Here is a 9360-nt window from a genome sequence, read left to right on the forward strand (position 1 = left end):
TGTCAAAGTTAAGTATCAAATCGTCATATGGTGGAGATTGTAGATCTAACGTCAGTCCCACCAAAAACTTCAGTTAATAAGGGAGGGTTGGGAGAGGGGGGAGGTAGAACTGGAACCGAGAGAGTCGTCTTGGGTTTGTGATACTTACAGGCAATGATCGAATTACGTGAATAATTTAAATATAATTTTAAGAAGCGAAATTACCTATAGTTATGATTAAATTATAGTAATTTTTTGTTAGTAATGTAAAAACAGAAATGATTATATATATTTATTTTCTAATAAGATTTTTTTTACATATTTTTTGTTTTATTTACACACACACACATTTCTTTTTGTTGGTTTATTTATTTTTTTTTTATTTTTTTTTATTTTGTGTTTATTAGATTTAATTTGTTTTCTTCTGATAGAAGAAAGTGAAAGAGTTTATTTTTGTGTTGAAATTGAAGCTTCCAATATTTTGACATTTTTATTTGGATAATAAGATGTTATTTCAGTTGTTATTTTACATTCTGGATTCAATTGTAGTATTCCGTTGTTTATAATATCAATGAAAACTTCTGGTTTTTCAGGGCAGTATAATTGAAATCGTTTGGGAACAAAGGTTGAATAGAGCCAGCCATAATGAGTTTGTAATGGACTCCAAAAGTAATATTTGTCGATATTTACAAAGAATTGACAATTATAAGGTTTGGCTTTAGTGATAATTGATATTTCACAGAGAGGATTTTTTCTAGTGTTGAACATTGGATAATTGGCATTGCAAAAGTTTCCAATATCAGTTTCATAGAATGATTTAATAAACTGTTCGTCTGCTATAAAATAGTTTGATTTATTTGATGAAAGGGCAAGGAAAGAAATTTGAGGTTTATCGTGAATTGACAAAGTGTGTTTGTTATTAATGTCGAAGAAAATAGGAAATGCATGCAGCTTGAGTACAGCGAATTTATCTGAAGTAGGTACAGGAATAGTTAACATGAAAACTAAATAGTTTTTTACAATAAAGTGTTAAATTTTTGAAAACGGAAGAATGTTAAAGAAAAAAGAAGTCGCGAGGTTTAGTTTGAAATTAAGGAAAGAGTTGGGAAAGAGTAGAGGGTGCCATGAATTTGTAACTGTATGCGTGAGGGCTTCTGAGAGTTGTAATAAAAGAGAGGTATAGGAGTCAATAGTCTCTTCTAGATCTTTTGTTAGATTTTCAAAGGCAGGGCTATTAAACTTGGCATTAATGACTTGTATGCCAATACAAATGTTATATCATCTGTTACCAGGGAATATAATATTTCGTTTCTTGTAGTATTGTCATAATTTTTATTCGCTAATCCAGAGTATAATAATTCATATTTTTTAAATTACATGATTCAGTTGGTAATGGATTCCAAAAGGTTTGGCCTCCTTCCACATCGATACAAGTGGTGTCTGATACTGTACATAATACACCTGAACTTAAGTGAATCTTATCATCATTTAAATTGATAGTCGCGTAATAATCTCGCAATAATATTTTATAAGTTGCTTCGGCCACAACGTAATCCCAACTGCAGAAAGGGTCTGAGAATATAGTACCTGAACATTTTCCCCAATGAGTCGTGGTACCTGCTATCATTAGAGTATGAGAAAATGAGTTGTTTGAAGTTACCTCGAAAAATTGCTTCTGGTCTCCTACTGTTAATACTCCCGTTTTATACATTAAATCACATTGTTCATGTAAGACTTTGTGTATATATTCTTTATACCCGTTAGCTACTGACGATACGTGAGAATACATTCCACAATATTTTACTTCCCGCTTTACTTCTACTTTACATTGTATGACCTTTGTATTGCTATAACCGATTATTTGCAATAATTGTATGTTTACCGAGTCGATGTTTAGTTTTGGTGCAGGTGTATCACACCCTACCACCTCTAATAATGATACGGTTGTTATATTTAGTTGGTTCGGGCCACAATCATATCCCACGATGGCATGGATTGTTGTTGTATAATCTAAGTATGCAGTGAACAGAGCCAAAAGGAAGCCTCGTAAATCAATTTTTGAAAAAAGGAGGTTCCAAATTAGCGACTAGTTCTACTCATGGATATTTTCGATAACGTCATTATTTGTTTATTATGAACGTGTTTAATGTTTATATTTTTCCTTTCTGACGATTTATTGCCATGCATAGTATATTGTAAAGTGATATACTGTTTTTTGGTTAAAAAAATCTAGATACCTTTTTTATCAGAGCTGGAACGTCAGCCAGTAATACGTGAACTGATAAGTGCAAGGCAAGGATAAGATTTTTGTATGCGTTTGGTCCTGTTGTTCTAATTGTTAACATAATGTCTCTAATTGTAAATGGGTTGGCAAGATCCTTTCTCCATTCTGGAATGTTGCTATCATCGTCATTAAAAATTCCATTTTCAATTAAAAATGGCCAGAGAGCAATCATATCGACTGAATAAGCAAATACATCAATAGGAACCTCGATTCGTTTGCGGTGAATTGCATCCATTTGTCTGAAATAAACATTTTGCTGCATATATTTCAAAACGTCTGTTAAAACTCTGTGATCCGATAATTGAAGACTCAGAATTAAATTTTCATAGGCTTTTGGTCCTCTTATTTTTATTTTAAGGATTATATCTTTAGTTGTTTCTATGCTTCTAAGGTTTTGTGTCCATTTAAGAATATCACTGTCATTTCTTTCGAAAATTTCCGTGTGGAATAAATATGGCTATAACATAAGCAGATCAATTTGATGCATAAAAACGACGATAAGAGAGTCTGTAAGTTGGCAATGGATGGGATCTATCTGAAATATTTAAATTAATAAGGGGTTGTCGTTTAATTATTATTAATAGTTTAAAATTTTATATGTGAACGCTTAAGTCCATTGACGTGTACTACTGAAGGTTTGCCTTTTATGTCAATTTTCAAGTTTCCTTTTCCTAATATCTCTATGATTTCGTAAGGTCCTTTATATTGATCATCAAATTTTTTCTTGCGTTCCTTTCCAATTAATAAAAATACGTCATCTCCAGTTTTTATTTCTAATGGATTAACTTTTTGATCTGTGATATATTTTTGACTTTTCCTTAGCCGCAATTAAATTTTGTCTCGCTTGAGTTCTCGTTTCATATAATTTTGTTATAAAATTTGTTAGGTAATTGTCGTAAGTTTGCAATTTTTCTTGTTTTGATAGAGGTTCATTTGATGGTTGACGAGCTAGTTTTCCAAAAAATAATTCATATGGCGTACATTTTGTACCTTTGAGGACACTTGTGTTATAAGAAAACATGGCTAATTCAAGCCAATCATCCCATTCGGAAGTTTTCGATACGAATTGTTTAAGATATTCTGCTAACACAAGATGTCATCGTTCAAGAGACCCGTTTGATTGTGGATGAAATGCTGTTGTTTTAAATTGTTTAATTCTAACACGTTTTGCCATTCTTTTCATTAAATTACTTAGGAAATTTAAACCTTGGTCCGTCAAAACTGCTTTTGGGGAACCGTAAATGCATATAAATTAAAAAAAATCAATTACTGTTGAAGTTTTGGCGTCTGGAATTGCTAGAGCTAAAGCATATTTTGTAAAATTATCTTGAATGGTTAAGATGTTTACGTTGCCTAATGTTGTTTCGTGAAGTGGGCCAACTCTGTCCATTGAAATTTTTTAAATGCGGTTCCAGGCGTGTCTGTTTTGACAAAGCTCTTGATCCATGATCCCGTGGCGCACCGTCAGTTGCAACAAAATAAGCGTAATTATCTTTGCGCGTCGTTAATTAATCACGACATTCAACGACATTTTGTTGTGCATATGTTTGTCCGTTCGATTGGGTATTTGAAGGAGGGGGTTCTGGAGGGGGTTTATTATTTTCTAAATTATCTTCATTTGTCACGTGAAAATTTTCGGGATTTTTCGCGTTTTTTCCTTTTGGAATAAAGTTTTCTGGTTCCGCAAGTTCTTGGATATTTCCTTTGTCAACAAAGTTTTCCTTATCTGAAAATTTTGGAAAATTTTCGTGTTTGAGAATCTCATCTTCTGAAGTTGAGAAATTATCTTCATCCTCATTTTCTTGTTCTTCTTGTTGTGTAGCAGGCTTTGCCTTGAACTTTTTATAATTTTTCTTATTCTTTTTTATAATTTGCTTTTCTGAGTAATTAGAGTATTCCGTATCTGAGTCAAATTCATTTTCAGGTTCAAAGTTTGTTTGCTTTTGCTGTTTTAAATTTAGAGACTCACCAGTGGTTGCCTCTTTTCTTGGTCTGCCAATATTTTTCAAGGCTTGCGGGCTGCTTAGATTTGTGAGCAAAGCTTTCTTGGGTCTACCTCGTACTTTTTTGACAGCAGGCGATGCAGGTAAGTATTCTTCCTCAACATCCTTGTGTGACTTACCTTTATTTTCAATTTTTTCATTAATTTGTGGTTGCTCTTCGTATTTTTGCATTTGACCTCTTGTAACCACAGTGTTCCAAGTTTGACAGATAGGTTCGTTTTTCCTTATAATTTTCGGAATTAAGAGTAAAATTGAAAGGTAGAGAATTTTTTGTATTGAACTATCACAATTTACATTTTGTATTTCATTTATTGATTTTTTACTTATTAAATTATGAAGGAATTCCGGAATATTTTCCTTAGAAGACTCGCTGGTTAATTCGATATTTTCTTCGAAATCTGAATTTGTATGGTTCTCAAAGTTCGTGGATTTCATATAATTGATAGGATTATATTCTTCAATTGTTGAGCTATTTGCCGAAATTATATTAGTTTCTACGGTTTCATCGTTTCCCAGAACGAGGGTTCTTGAAAGCGCATCCGCATTAACATTTGATTTACCTGCTTTATAGACTACGTCATAATCATATTCGGCGAGCTTTAATCGCCATCTCGATACAAATAAGGGCGAAAATATATTACAGAGTAGACTATCGCTAAAGCCTCTTTTTCTTATGTGTCATATTTGCGTTCAGTATCGGTTAGTGATCTTGAGACATACGCAATTGGTTGGTCTTCACCGATTTTACCTTGCGGAAGTATTCCGCCTATCGCATAACCTGATGCATCTGTAGTTACAATGAAAGGTTTTGAAAAATCGGGTCGTATTAATAGTGGTTCCTGGCACAATTTATCCTTCAGAATATTAAACGCTAGTTGCTCTTTTTCGGTCCAATTCAATGATATGTCCTTTTTAAGGAGCTGGTTTATTGGGGCTGCTATCTTTGCAAAATTTTCTATGAATCTACGGTAAGATCCTGCTAACCCTAAAAATTGTTTTATATGCTTTTGATTTTTAGGAGTTGGGAAATCTTTCACTGCCATGATTTACTTTGGATCAGGTCCCGTTGGAACTAAATCCATTAGTCGTTGAAAGGTTGCTGGTGCATTTTTTAAACCAAAAGGCATTCTGTCAGACTCATAATGTCAATAAGGGGTTGAGAATGCGGTTTTGTGTGCATCTTTAGGATCCATTTTTATGTGATGGAAACCAGTTGCTGAATCGAAAACAGAAAAAGAACGAGCGGATCCTAACTGGTCTAAAATATCATGAATATTTGGTAGAGGATATGAATCTCCAATTGTTTTTTCATTGAATTTCCTAAAATCAAGCAACATACGTCATTTCTTTTTCCCTTGTGAGTCTTGCTTTTTTGGAATAATCCAGATTGGTATATTATAAGGTGATTGTGAAGGTTTTATTACACTATTCTTTAATAATTCATCCACTTGGCGAACGATTTCTTCCTTGTGGACTGGAGGGAATCGGTATTGTCGTGAAAAAATAGGACAATCATCTGTTGTTGACATTGGGTGTTGAAGTATGTTTGTAGGTTCTAAGTATTCTCCCGGAATATGAAAGCAATCTGCATTTTTATTTATTAATTTTTTAACGTGCTCATATTCTTCCATATTTAAATGATTTAATCGTAGTAGTTTTTTGATAATTTCTACTCTTTCTTCACCCGTGATCTTGTAAAGTTTGCAAGAATGGTTAGAATTTTTATCGGATTTCAAAAAACTAGTTAATATTAAATTAGGTTGGTTTTCATCATTGTTATCGTTGAAAAAATTAGATTCATTTGCTGAATTGTTGAATTCGCATTGTTCAAAATCTTGTAATTGAACACTGGGAATTGATAATTTAACGGGTTGCTCATTTATATCTGCATATTTGACATAGGCCTTACCTCCACAATTTTTTACGATGGCTTGGCCCACAAAAATTCCTTCTCAAATGGATAATTGAGGTATATAACCTTCTGCCTTTTCCGTATTTTCTATTTTAACATTATAATCTAAAATTGTTCGTGCCGGGATTGTGATTATGCTAGTTTGTTCAAAAGGATAAGTTGCATTATTAATTTCAATACATTTATTTGTATAATTTATACTTACTTTATTATTAAGGAAGAATTCAGAGCCCGAGACACCATCTTCATCTACTGGTACATCATCAGAAATTATATTTAATATAGTTAAAAATCCAAGTATCACGACCTTAATTTGACCTAGAGTATAAACAGGTAAATCATGAATTCCCGCTAATCTCAATACCTCATTTTTATTTATTTTTAGTCCAGGGTTGATCGCGCTTCTTTTAATTAGATTTCGACCAGCACCAGTGTCGATCATCGTACGTGCCGGGTTTTTTTAGACCATCGACAGATATCATGATCGAAGGAATTATATTATTCCTACTGAGACGTATTTTGATATCGTTTTCCTTATTTTTAATTTCGATAGGTGCTTTAGTCAATGAGTCGGCGCCTTCCTCCCAGCACCCATTGGGGGAATAGCATTGGAGTTTTCCTAGTTCTGCGTATAATTTTGAAAGCTTTGTGGTTTACTTCGGTTTTGTAAATACCTATTTTTTTATAACAATCTCTAGCGATGTGACCAGGGTTATTACAATAGTTGCAAATAATTTCAGATTCTTGGGTCGGATATTGATGGGTCTGTCGATTATTTGCATTTTCAAAATTGTTTCCCTTTCGATTTTGTCCAGACTCAAAATTCTGATTCTGTCTAGGTCTAAAATTTTGATTTTGCCCGAATCTAAAATTTGGATTTTGCCTGTTTGCGAAATTTTGATTCTGTTGATATCCAAAGTTTTGATTGTATCGGGTACCGAAATTTTGATTTGATTCAGGTCTAAAATTTTAATTTTGTCCTGGTTTAAAGTTTTGATTCTGTGGTTTTGCAAAATCTGGATTTTGTGTGGAATTCCATTTATTGTAATTATTAAAGTTTCCTTGAGGATTATTTCTTAAAAATTGGTTTTGAATTGAGCGATTTTCGGAAAATATCTGTTTTCAAAAGTTCTCGAGATAATAACATTTTTTGGTCATATGTCCTAGTTTTGCACAAATTAAACATGATATTATAATGTCCTGAGCAACATTAAATTTATTATTTTTTGTAATAACTCGCGAATCTGATTCTTCTTCTAAAGATTTATTTGTCTTATTTTTTCGCAATTCTGAACAGGCATTCAACTTTCTTTCAATTTCGAGAGCCTCGTTGATAAGAGTTTTGAAAGTTTCACCTACATTATCTTTTAATCTTATTTCGATTTCTGAACGTAATCCCCTTTTAAAATATTTATTAACATCATCTTCTAAATTTGCTTTAAATGTATCATCTGTGGCACCATCATTGCCTAATTTATGCGCGTCCTCGATCCTACCCGCTAATTCTTTTATTCGCGCAGCGTATGATATCACGTTTTCCTTATCCCACATAAATATATTACCTAGATCTCCTTGCAGCTGGTATAAACTTTTTACGGGAACATAAACCTTTTCCAGTTTTTCAATGAATTCATCTAAGGTTCGAAAAGTATTTCCAAATATGCATTTTCGCGCTTCTCCAGTTAATTTACTTTCAGCTAATCTAGCAAGATTGTCATAAGCCTGTGTAGGAATTATGGCTTTTGTCTCTGTAAATCCTTCTATAGAATGGGCTAAAGGGATGTTATTCCCGTCAAAAATAGGGGTTATTTCAGGCGCGTCGCGAAGGGAAACTTCCTGATTGGTTGGTAATGTCATACTTATTGGTTTCGTCGAGTCTTCGCACCTTGCTACGTCATCACTATCGTGTTCGCTTATGATTGATTCGCGATTAAAATTCTGAATTAAGGCCTCTTTTTGTATTTCCCTATTATTTTGTTGGGAAAGCGTTGAACTTAACAATGACTTAATATTAGTCTGGTAATCTATGACGTTATCTAAAGTTAATGTTTATTTTGGTCTTAAGAACCACTAATTAAACTCCAATCTGTGTTAACTAAGGTAATATTTCCAGAGCAATCAAAAGCACTATTTTCGGATGTATCACTACCGAATTCCACCTCTAATTTATTTAATTCTTTATTTATTTTAATTGTATTTTTCTTATCAAGACCTTTCTTATAAAAATCTACCTCGTGAGCTAATTGAGGATTCAGTTTCGCCAAATTTCTAGTTACATTTTCTCGACAACTCCCTAAATCTATAGGTTTTTTATTCGGCATTTGTTGTAAATTCGCACATATTAAAAAGCAATAATAAACGTATAATATAAATTACCTGTCTTCGATCAAGTTCTTTGCGCTTAAAAAGATGTTTGCAAGAATAATTTATTTTAAATCAATCATATATTGGCTCTCTTTTATTTTGTTTTCCCGGTCGTTGCACCATAAAAAGGTTGCATGTTACGTCATGAAGTCCGTAAAATATTCCCTCTTTAATTAGATTCCTCGTTTTAGTTGAGATTAAAGATCTCGCACAGGGAAGAGGAAAAAGTAGCCAATAATAATATGTGAATGTAATTTATTGCAAACAATTGTAAAATAGAATGTATACAAAGCACGAAGATGACGGAAGACGAGTTTAGTCCTTGGTCAGTACCTTAAAATAACAGAATCAAATTTATTGTAGGCCAAGGAGTTTAAGCAAAAGGAATTTTAGAACTGACTATAAACATTGCTTACCAGTGATTTATTATAATTGACGATTACCGGAAGGTCCAGGTTGCTAGAACTGCTAATATGACATCTGGGTAGTCGTAGAGAGTGAGGGGGTGTAAATTAGACTGGATGCTCCAAAAAATGGATTGATTCTTGGCTGTTGTTAATTTTGGGTGTAGGAGTAATCCAAAGGGTGAAATTCCAGACTGGTGTTTCCCATTGCACAACACTGTCACAAGGGTACACACACCAATACACGACGAATTCCGGTTTGAGACACTGGACTAGACGACTTGAGTCCGAAAAAATCGTAAACATAGAAAAAAACTAATAACTGGTCCATGCTGGTACTTTCGGTTTTTATAGGGCCTAATACACGTCTCTGCATGCTGGGACGTCGCTGTATACGCATACGTCACGAATATA

General features: G+C 33.3%; 1 protein-coding gene across 3 annotated transcripts in view; it reads right to left on the minus strand.

Moving 5' to 3' along the window:
• Positions 1 to 9360, minus strand: part of LOC117175209 (uncharacterized protein CG43867) — a 629535-nt gene that overhangs the window by 420439 nt on the left and 199736 nt on the right. The window lies entirely within an intron of this gene.

This window comes from Belonocnema kinseyi, chromosome 6 (genome assembly GCF_010883055.1).
Source record: "Belonocnema kinseyi isolate 2016_QV_RU_SX_M_011 chromosome 6, B_treatae_v1, whole genome shotgun sequence".
Taxonomy (NCBI): domain Eukaryota; kingdom Metazoa; phylum Arthropoda; class Insecta; order Hymenoptera; family Cynipidae; genus Belonocnema; species Belonocnema kinseyi.